The sequence below is a fragment of the Amia ocellicauda genome, chromosome 5 (genome assembly GCF_036373705.1).
Source record: "Amia ocellicauda isolate fAmiCal2 chromosome 5, fAmiCal2.hap1, whole genome shotgun sequence".
NCBI lineage: Eukaryota > Metazoa > Chordata > Actinopteri > Amiiformes > Amiidae > Amia > Amia ocellicauda.
The window spans coordinates 18,735,546-18,745,367 of record NC_089854.1 but is presented as its reverse complement, the minus strand read 5'-3'; the positions used below and the strand labels follow the sequence as shown (position 1 = coordinate 18,745,367).

The window sequence follows — 9,822 nt, the reverse complement described above, 5'->3', positions numbered from 1 at the left end:
CTGGACCGCGCAGCCTCTCCCGGACCGCACGATAACCTCCACCCCCCCCCCAGACTGCACTTTGTCAGCTTCACCCCCCCCAGACCGTACTTCGGCAGCTTCCCTAGCCCCCCCACACCGAACTGCACTTCGGCAGCCTCCCGACCCTGGACACATTGCCCTTTTTTTTGGCTTGAGCCCCTGCCACCCAAAATGTCTGTGCACAGTACTGGTCCTCTGTACAATGCTCTAGTATAGTGTTTTTCAGCCCTGAGGAACTCCTTGTTAACATTTGTAGTGGAAACACCAAAAATGTGTGTGTACACTGTCTGCATCTCTCCAGTGTCAGTACGAGGTTCGTAGCGCTGAGCCAAGTTGATGTTATGATTCCCAGTTCCTTGTTTGTAAAAAAACAAATTGTTAGGGCAAGTGTGATGTGAGAGAGAATTCAGTCCAAGATTCCCACACCCTTCCTGCAGGTGGTACTGTAATCCCACTGAGCCCACAGACTGATTTAGAGAGAGTGCTCTGATAAGGGTATCCAAACAGACTGACACATCAGCCCACAGGTTGGTGTGTTGGGGGCTGGATTTTAACTCCCAGGCAGACAGAGCTATGGCCCTTCCTTCCTCTGTCAGTCTTATTGGAGCTTTGAATCAGTCAATATAGCCAGATTACATTAATTTGTATTTAATGAAAGCTAACTACCCAGTGCTTAAATAATGACCATTGCAAAGCAATGAAACAAACACATTCCCATCTTTGTCTGTGTGTCATTCATTTAAAATAAGCGTGATGCATTGAAACCAACTTCAAGTTCTCTGTAAGTCTACAATGCATTGTTGATGCTTTACATGAGTCATTTGAGATTCTCTTTACAACTTAATAATTTGAAAAAAAAATAACGTGGTTAAGGTTTGCCAAGACATTTGTTTTGTCAGCAATAGGCGTAAAGAAGACTAACTCAACGGCTGAGTGGAAAGAAAGATTAAAATAAATAGGTAATGAAGAAAACAGTTCAGTGTATCAAGAAATGAGACCTTTGGAGGAGCATTATACAATAAAGAGGAAAACGAAGGGTGGAAATGAATGTGGACTTGGCACATTTTAAAACTAAACAAAAAAAAGTAATTATTTTATATATTAGCTCTGGCACCTACAACATTGTGGTATACATATCTCTTTATATATTGTATTTCCTGCTGTGTGTGTGAGTTTTACAGGTCAGATCTTCCTGATGTTAGAATATCACTTTGTATTTTATGTTAATTATGTTATTTTCTAGGAACCCCTTTTTAAATTCTGGGTATGGAGATCTTTTTAAAACTGCATATAGGACTGAACGTCAAGGTAAAGTTGTAGGCAGGAAATTGACTTTTGTCCATTGTAGCGTGTTCTCGTCAAAAACCCGAAACAGGACGGAATGTGCCTATCAGTATTCAGAGGAGTGAGTGAGTGATCGAGAGAACGAGAGAGAGAGAGAGAGAGAGAGAGAGAGAGAGGGAGGGAGGGAGGCAGAGGGATGTATCAATATTCTGAGCACTGTTTGAGGGCAAGGGTGGGGGGGGTGTGGGGGTGGGGGGCTTGGTATATATGTGTGATGTGTGTGTGTGTGTGTGTGCATGCAGACGGGGAACGTTTCAGAATATGTATGGAAGGGATGTGATGGAATCTTCCCTGTTTTCACTGACACCCCCCTCCACACCACCACCACCACCCTCCCTCCCTCTCTTTCTCTCCCTCTCCTTTACTCTGGATGCTAATCAGCATTTGAAAGGCAGCTTTGACAGTGAAAAAGAGAGGGAGTGAGAAGGCAGAAGGAGGGGGGATAACGGGGAAAGAGCGAGCAAGAGCAAAAGGGAGAGAGAGAGAGAGAGAGAGAGAGAGAGAGAGAGAGAGAGAGAGAGAGAGAGAGAGAGAGTTACAGGCAGGATCTGTACAAGCATGCCTTTTATATTTCCTAGCGCTTGTAGAGGAGAAAAGCAATAAATACAAATAGTCAGTGCGTGCCTGCATTTTTTTTCTTTTTTTTCTTTTTGCCCCCAGAAAAAAAAATGAAAAGAAGGAAGCCTTGCTGAGAGAGATGTAGATCAGTTATAGTTTTCCTGCTCTTTATTTATGTTTGAAGTATGAAATCCATCTGGAAGTGGCTAAACTGAGACACTTATGCAAAGATTTGAGCTGCGTGTCCTTCCTGTGTCCAGTCTTTCTTGTAGGGGATTATTGATTGTCTCCACTAATTCCAGCACTGTGCGTCTACGCTCCCAAGCTCTGCACCGCTGCTGAGGACTGTGCACTGTGCTGGGGGATCCCCTTAATTTGGGAAATGCCAATCAGGTGAGTACATTGAACATACCACTTCCTCCTTCTTTTTCTTCCTTTTATTTTTCTTGGGACTGTAGATTTTCTCACTCTGTTAAGGTGAACTGGATTTTTGAGTAGTGTGTAGCCTATAAACAAAGAGCGAGAGAGAGAGATTTTGAAGCACAGTAGCACACAGTAGTTGTTTTGAAACCCCTTAAACATGATCTTGCAAAACCATGATCAGTTCACTCTATTGGTTAATCCAAGTTTCCCTAATACGTCTCTGATGATTTTCAAAGTGAAACAAGAATAAAGAAAAGTTCATTTTTGTATTTGTTTATTTTTCCACATAACTTTTTCCCCCCATTTTCCCCACAAGAAAGTAATATCCTTAATATATATGTATATTTTAAATAAAACTCTACACATAGGTTTGAATAACTTCATTTTGTCTTCAGACCGGATTTTATTTTTATTATTTTTTAAATCCGTTTGATCAAATTAACAAGTATGCTTTATACTGCTTTTGTTCTAATATTTCAATTCGTTTTTTTAAATAACAATAATAATAAATAAATAGGTAATAAAAAATATATATAAATAAAAACAATGTGTAGGATACCTAGTTGTGAGGCCAGATAGACAAAATGCATTCTTATACACAAACTTACTAATACAAATTTTCAGGACTATGTATTCGTTTTTTTTTTTATTATTATGCCTCAGGGTTTAAAGATGCCTGTATAACAAAATCTTTTTATTTTTCTTCTGACAACAATCTGATCTTTAGTGTAGAAAACTCCACAAAAGCGACAATTAAAGCCATCTGCTTATTGTGAGATTTAATAATCCTTTTAAACAGTCTAATGGTGACCTTTTTCCCTGTTATCAATGATACAGACACTTCAATAATGTTCACTGTGTGTGATGATAGTGTAGTAAAGACATGCTGTCACTATGAAGGTTACTTGAAACACCTTCTGCATCGAACAACTACATTACTCTGTTTAAACTGGTCTTATGCTTATATACACTGCAAGTGTTTCTCATTTTTACAAGGTTCACCTAGTACATTATATCTAAACTTCTGTAGCTATGTCTCCAAAAGGACTCGACTGACTGGACATTTCACATTATTTTTGTAAACACCAAAAATTGGTTTAAATATTTTACATTTATAACCTAAATGCTGGCCTTGATGTCCTTTTTCGCTCTCCTCAAAACTTAAAACAAACAAACAAAATAAAATCTGCACTTTGACCTTCTGCTGTATTTACATCCCTCTGTAGCTTTTTTAAATTGATAGTTAATTTCAAAGAGTTATGCATAATGTTTGTGGTTTGAGTGAAAATATCCTTTAATATATATATATATTATTCAGCCAAAGCTTTGAAGTAAGATGGAATGTGTTAACTGTACCCAAGAAAATAATATAATTACATCAGTGCTAAATCTGTACCCTAACCGCATAACACTGACTCACCACAGGACCTGTTAATAGTTGCCCCCCTGGAGTATTTAAAAGAAAACCTATTTCTTTCCAGACTGCACTTTTAAACAGCAGAGACTTTGAGCTCCCAGAGTTTGATTTTAGTATTCTACAGCAGTGTGATGGTGGAAAACTCAGCACTAGGGAATAGGTTTATGGAGAATCTTCTGGGTTGAATTTCAATCACTGAAAGGGTGTGATGCACCTACAGTTTTTATATAGATAGCCCTTTCTAAGTTGTGCAGATTTCTCACTTAACTTTTGATACTGTCAAAGAGCTTAGAGCCAATTCAGTCTTTGCTATTGTGGAATGACAATGCAAATTAAAGGACTGATTGATTGAAGTTGGGGAGGTTAGAAGGCAATATGCATACATGTGCCCAGTACACTTTCCAGAAGCTGATCAGTTTATCAGAGCTGGCTTGTCTCTTTCATGCACGGAGCCATGCAATCACGTAGACAAGCTTAATTTTGACAGATCTCAGTGTATCAGTCTTTGCAGCATGGGTTGTCAATATATTCTACCATCTTAACAAAATGGGGTTCCTGAGGATCCTACATAGAATTTCAGGATCCATTCCTTTATAGTTGTGTTATGGATGTACTGTCAGTTCTCAGTAAGCCATTTCTAATGCTGGGTAATAGGAGTGAACAGAGGCGACAATTGGACACAGTGCCATTCAGCACCACTGACCTCTAACCCCCTCACTCTTTCTCCAGTTATGTGGATTCAGTCCATAACTAAGGTTGCACAACATTAAATCTCCATATACAAGTAAAATCAAGTTACAAAATACAAAAGAAAAGTAATATTTAGGCTGCCTGCAGGGGACTGTTAAATTACTGTCCTGAATGATTTATTTCATGCTCCACATCTGTGTTGCATTATATTCTTATAAAAAAACACATTAGGGTGGTGGTAAACATTTTTTGAACAGGGGACCCCAAATTGAATTAATTATCCAGCTCTAGTTGTATGTCACACACAATTCCATTGTCCAACAACACCTTACCAATGTTTAGACCTCACACCCAAATATGACAAAACCTGCAAACAAACCCACAAATAAACTAAGCAAACAACAAACTCTCCCTCAAACACACAATTATATTAGCAGAAACAATACAATACACATTCATAGATCAGATAAGTAGCAATCCACAGCAAGGTCCCAGAAAGTTCAAACAGTGCCAAAGGTCACAAGGTCACAGGCCTATTCTTTACCAGTTCTAGTAGTCACTCTTCCGGAGCTGTATTCTCCTTTATTAGTTAAAGGGAGAGCAGCAATATGACTGTAACAAGACTACTACAGGTGCTACAGACAGAATGCTATAACAATAACTATCAATACAGGACTCCATAATGCACATATTGTAACACAATTACAGGGGAAGCATATTATCCCTGAAAAACACTTTCCATACAGTGGAACATACATTTCTGTGCTGTTCTATTCAGCAAGTGCTGCTATTTAAGAAATTCAATTTGCTTTAAACAAAGGGCGGCTGTTTTCCAACTATGCCCTTATTCCCGAGCCCCAAAAGAACCCTGCACTGCATCTGAGGGGTCCTGATGCTATAGAGACAAGTTGTGTGAGTGACAGGGCTCTTTCTACTGTGGCTAGTGTTTAATGTGGCCTATAATCTCAGACACTCACAAATTGAACTGGACTGCGTCCCAATATCTGGGAGGCAGGAGACTACATCAAACTTTTGTTTTCTGCACATTTTCATATTTCCTCATAATGTTGTTTTATCTATAAGTACTGTCAACCGTTGAACATCTGAAGTCATAGATACTGGCAAATAAGTAAGAATGGCTGTTACAGTTTGTACAATACATATTCACTTCCTCTTTGAGAGAATTATAATACTTAAATAATTTTCTGTAAGTAAGTCATATCTATACAGATAGTGTTCATGCCTATGGGGCAGCAGTGTGTAGTAGTGGTTCTGGGCTCAGAAGCAGAGGGTTGTGGGTTCAATCCCACGTGGGGGATAATGCTGTTGTATCCTCAAGGTACTTTACCTAGATTGCTCCAGTATAAACTCAACTGTTTGATTGTAAAAATATATAGTATATTGTAACAATTGTGGGTCGCCCTGGATAAGGGCATCTGCTAAGAAATATAATAATAATAATAATAATAATGCCTACAATGTAAATGTGTGTTCCTGGGCACCATATGGGGCACCATGAATGAATCACACCAGCCAGCATTAATACACATTGCCCTGACAGCACTTTACACCAGATTGATGACCGCTGTGCCTTTTTTGAGCAAGGCAGGCAGCACAGTATTTATGTATGACTCCCATATAGCAACTTGGCTGATCGTGAGCAGTCCCAACATAACCCGCTGTATGCCCCTGTAATTTCTGATGTCTTCATTTCACTTCCATGGTGATATGAAGGCTTATTCTTCAAAACTTTATGACAAATCTCATCAAATCTTTTAGACATAAACAAGTCCTTAGCGTTTTTATCAAGATGGACTTTTAGTATTTTTTTAAGATAGCATTGCTATCCAAGCTCCACTGTTGCCATGCGGTTTGGTCTTAGAATGTGCTTCAAGTGGCGTGATTAAAATGTCATTACTAGGGCATTGTGTTTATCTCAACCCTGAACAGTAATTAATTTGTTATCGTATAGGTAATTCACCCTGTAGCCGATCAATCGGTTATAAAGAAATTAACACATTAAAATCTGACTAATTATGAAAAAAAATATATATTTTGATGAGTAGTTGTGCCCATTAAATAAATTGACAAGGTTAAAGAAAGGTTCCAGAGTGCCATATAAGCAGTTTTAAACATTACTTTATTTTTTATACTGGCAAAGTATATTTTTCAGGTGGCTTATATATGTTTTTAAATTTTCACCGCAGCGAAAACAACATGTATATACAAAATTGTTATACAAATTTTAATTAATAGTAATGATCATTATTATTGTTGTGTCTTAAATTAAGGTACCATGAAAGCAATAATAGCAATAGCAATAATAATAATTATAATAATATAGTTAAAATAATCTGTGCAGACAGTAGTGCTTCTTTCTATAAACTGAATATCTAATGCAACCCAGATCAATTAAAAAAGACAACATGTTTTATTCAACTAGTCAACAACTTGCAAACATTTGTAGTTGTTGCTACTAATTCTGTGATTGGTTTCTTTATTGGGCAAGTTTTCACATAGCAACCATAATACTTTTATAAACCCAAGTTACAAGGCTTAAATTCAATAGAAAAATATAAAACGGTGGACCCTCCTGTGACACTCCTGCACACCTTTTTAGGTACAACTTTTTATATTTTCAATTTACATTATATTATATATATATTGTACAGCTTACATATATTACTGCTTTGAAACTCATCTGTTGACAAATGATATAGGCTACATGTTCTTTGTGAACATTTGAATGTATTGATGCGTTGCTGATAATACTTTTGTATAAAACACGCATGATTAAATAAGTGTAAATAGCCATGTAAATCACTTGATTCATGCAATTGTGTGTAATCTGTACAAATAAAATTACTAATTGATATGATTAAAGCAATGGAATGATGGTTAATTATGGCTCAATGAGTGCATTTAAGAACAGCCTATATCAGCATCTTGGTGCTGGAGGACTGAAATGAAAACAGGTTAGAAAGGAAAGTCAAGATAAACACAGCTCCCTAGTCATTACAAAACAAAGCAGCACTAAACACATGCACATGGACAGAAAAGGAAACAAAATAAAAATTATCATGATATATTAGTTTCATTAGTATATTTTTCCAATATTTTCCAATATAATCATTGTAGAGGAAATTTGTCACTTAAAGCATATGATTTGGCACTGTTGAAACTTGCCTAACAAACGCAGTACTACCAGATGTTTTGGGAAAATAGACAAATAGTAACACACAGCTCTTCAGGGTGTATTTATTGGGGTGCAGGCCCAACCTTGGTCTTAATGGTTGGTGCAATCATTTTCATAGCCAGATGAATACTGTGCTATTCCTCCCTGCACTGCAGTGAGAAAAGTTGGGCTCTGTGGTCTCTTTCTGATTTGCCATTTCACTTCCTCCCAGAGGAGATCTTCAGGCTGGTGGTCAGAAAATCAAATGTTTGCTGTTCTATTCTCCCTGAATCGATAACTTACACTCCCTGCTCTGTGATATTATTTTGGTAGATGAATGGGGGAGCTCACATTAAAATCCCGTGCTAGATGGGTTTTGCTTTTCAAACTATCAGAATATGTCCTGGCAGTTATGGTGCACTAGCTCTTATATAATCCATTACTGTCAAAAAGGAGGCTCAGGTAAACGACTGTGGGAGTATAAAAGTATACACAGGTATGCGTATATGCATATATATGTATGTATGAATGCGTATATAAGTGATCATACATAAATATATACAAATATACAGTATATACACACACTTTATACACTCTGGCTTTAAATATATATGTGTGTGTATAATTTATTAATGTTTATTTAGTCACATGCAAAAATGCTCTTTTTTCAAATGAGACTATCATCCAGTTATTTTGTACAAAAATAAAAAAGAAAGCCAGGAATAGCATGAGGAATAGCACATTAAATTACCAACGGTCTCATACAAGCCTGATAACTGGTGCTAATGAATCTTTGTGAATCCTTTCCCAGTTTCCTTGTGTACACACATTTTAGTCTGAAGATTCCCTGTCTGTTAATTATCCCTCTGAGTTATTGTACAGTAGTGTTAAGGCTTTGTGACCAGCAGGTTTCTCTTAATCTTTCTCCAGTTCATAAGAAAGCATTTGAAGTCATGGACGAAAAGCTCTCTGTGCATTCTTAGTTGCAAGTAGTGCTTTGTTGGTCATTCCCAACCCCCCCATGACACACAGCTTCCAGAAAGGTGCGCACTACTTTGATTACACTGTTCTAACAGACATCCAGGACTGTTTATAGCTCCATGTAAAGCCCAGTTTTAAATAAGCTTCGTCATAGTTTCAGCTTTTGCTAACATCATTTCATCTTGTATTGGACGCTTTTCTCCCTTTCTCACAAAACAATCAATTTCTCAACAACTACTTCTCTCTATGCATGCTGCTGATAAGTGTACTTGTCGGAGAAACTACACAACATACATATAATATTATTATTATTATTATTAATACTACTACTACTACTACTACTACTACTATTAATAATAATAATAATAATAATAATAATAATAATAATAATAATAATAATAATAATAATAATTTTTGCAGATTTTTACCTAAGGCAAAAAAATAATATTATTCAAGGTAAAACTTGCAAATACACAGCCACCATGTTATAATGAAACGTTATTTGGTGGCAGGTAAGGTGAACTTGGACTGTTAAAGTAACCATAAAAAACCCATACAGCCAGCCAGCCATCTGGTTTAACTACACATTTAATGTCATCATCATTAAAACAGTTAGTTTAGCCACTATGCAAGCAATCTACTGAGTTACTGTACAGCAATAAAAACTAAACATAAATAAATAATATTACACTACCTTTCTCTTGTGCTTGTTTTTCTTCTTTTGTTTTTTTTATTTTTAGTTTTTTTTTGCCAGATTGGTATGTTCTTGGTCTTTTTTTCCAACATTATAATTTGGTCCTGATGCAATCCTAAAAAAAATATTATTTTCTGCCACACCCAAACCGTTTGGATGCATAGACTAAGCAGCCACCGATTGAAAGCAGATTTCTAGCCCATAAACTATGATGTTTGATTCTGGGCACAACAAAATTTGTAAATGCTTTGAAAACTGATCACTGTGATCATTTATGACAATCAATTATCATTGAAAATATCTTCAATTTATTTATTATTTTTTGCTAGGGGCTGGGGGCCCTAAGCGGCCGCTTATGTCGCTGATGCCTAGAAATGGCACTGCCATCATCTCAATTTTTTCCCACTGAAATCCCTGAGACACTCAACAATCACTTATGATTTCTTAAACGGAATGTTTTAAATCACATCGTACAAGTTATGTTGACCAGAATTGAGAGTGATGAAATCGGAGTTATGT

General features: G+C 36.8%; 1 protein-coding gene across 1 annotated transcript in view; it reads left to right on the top strand.

The window, feature by feature from the left end:
- The first annotated feature begins 1,886 nt into the window (after nt 1-1,886).
- The window catches only part of npas1 (neuronal PAS domain protein 1), an 82,077-nt gene continuing 74,141 nt past the window's right edge, over nt 1,887-9,822 (top strand). The window contains exon 1 of the mRNA XM_066705745.1: nt 1,887-2,316. The gene's annotated coding sequence lies outside the window, so the exon portion shown is untranslated. The remainder of the gene's footprint in view (nt 2,317-9,822) is intronic.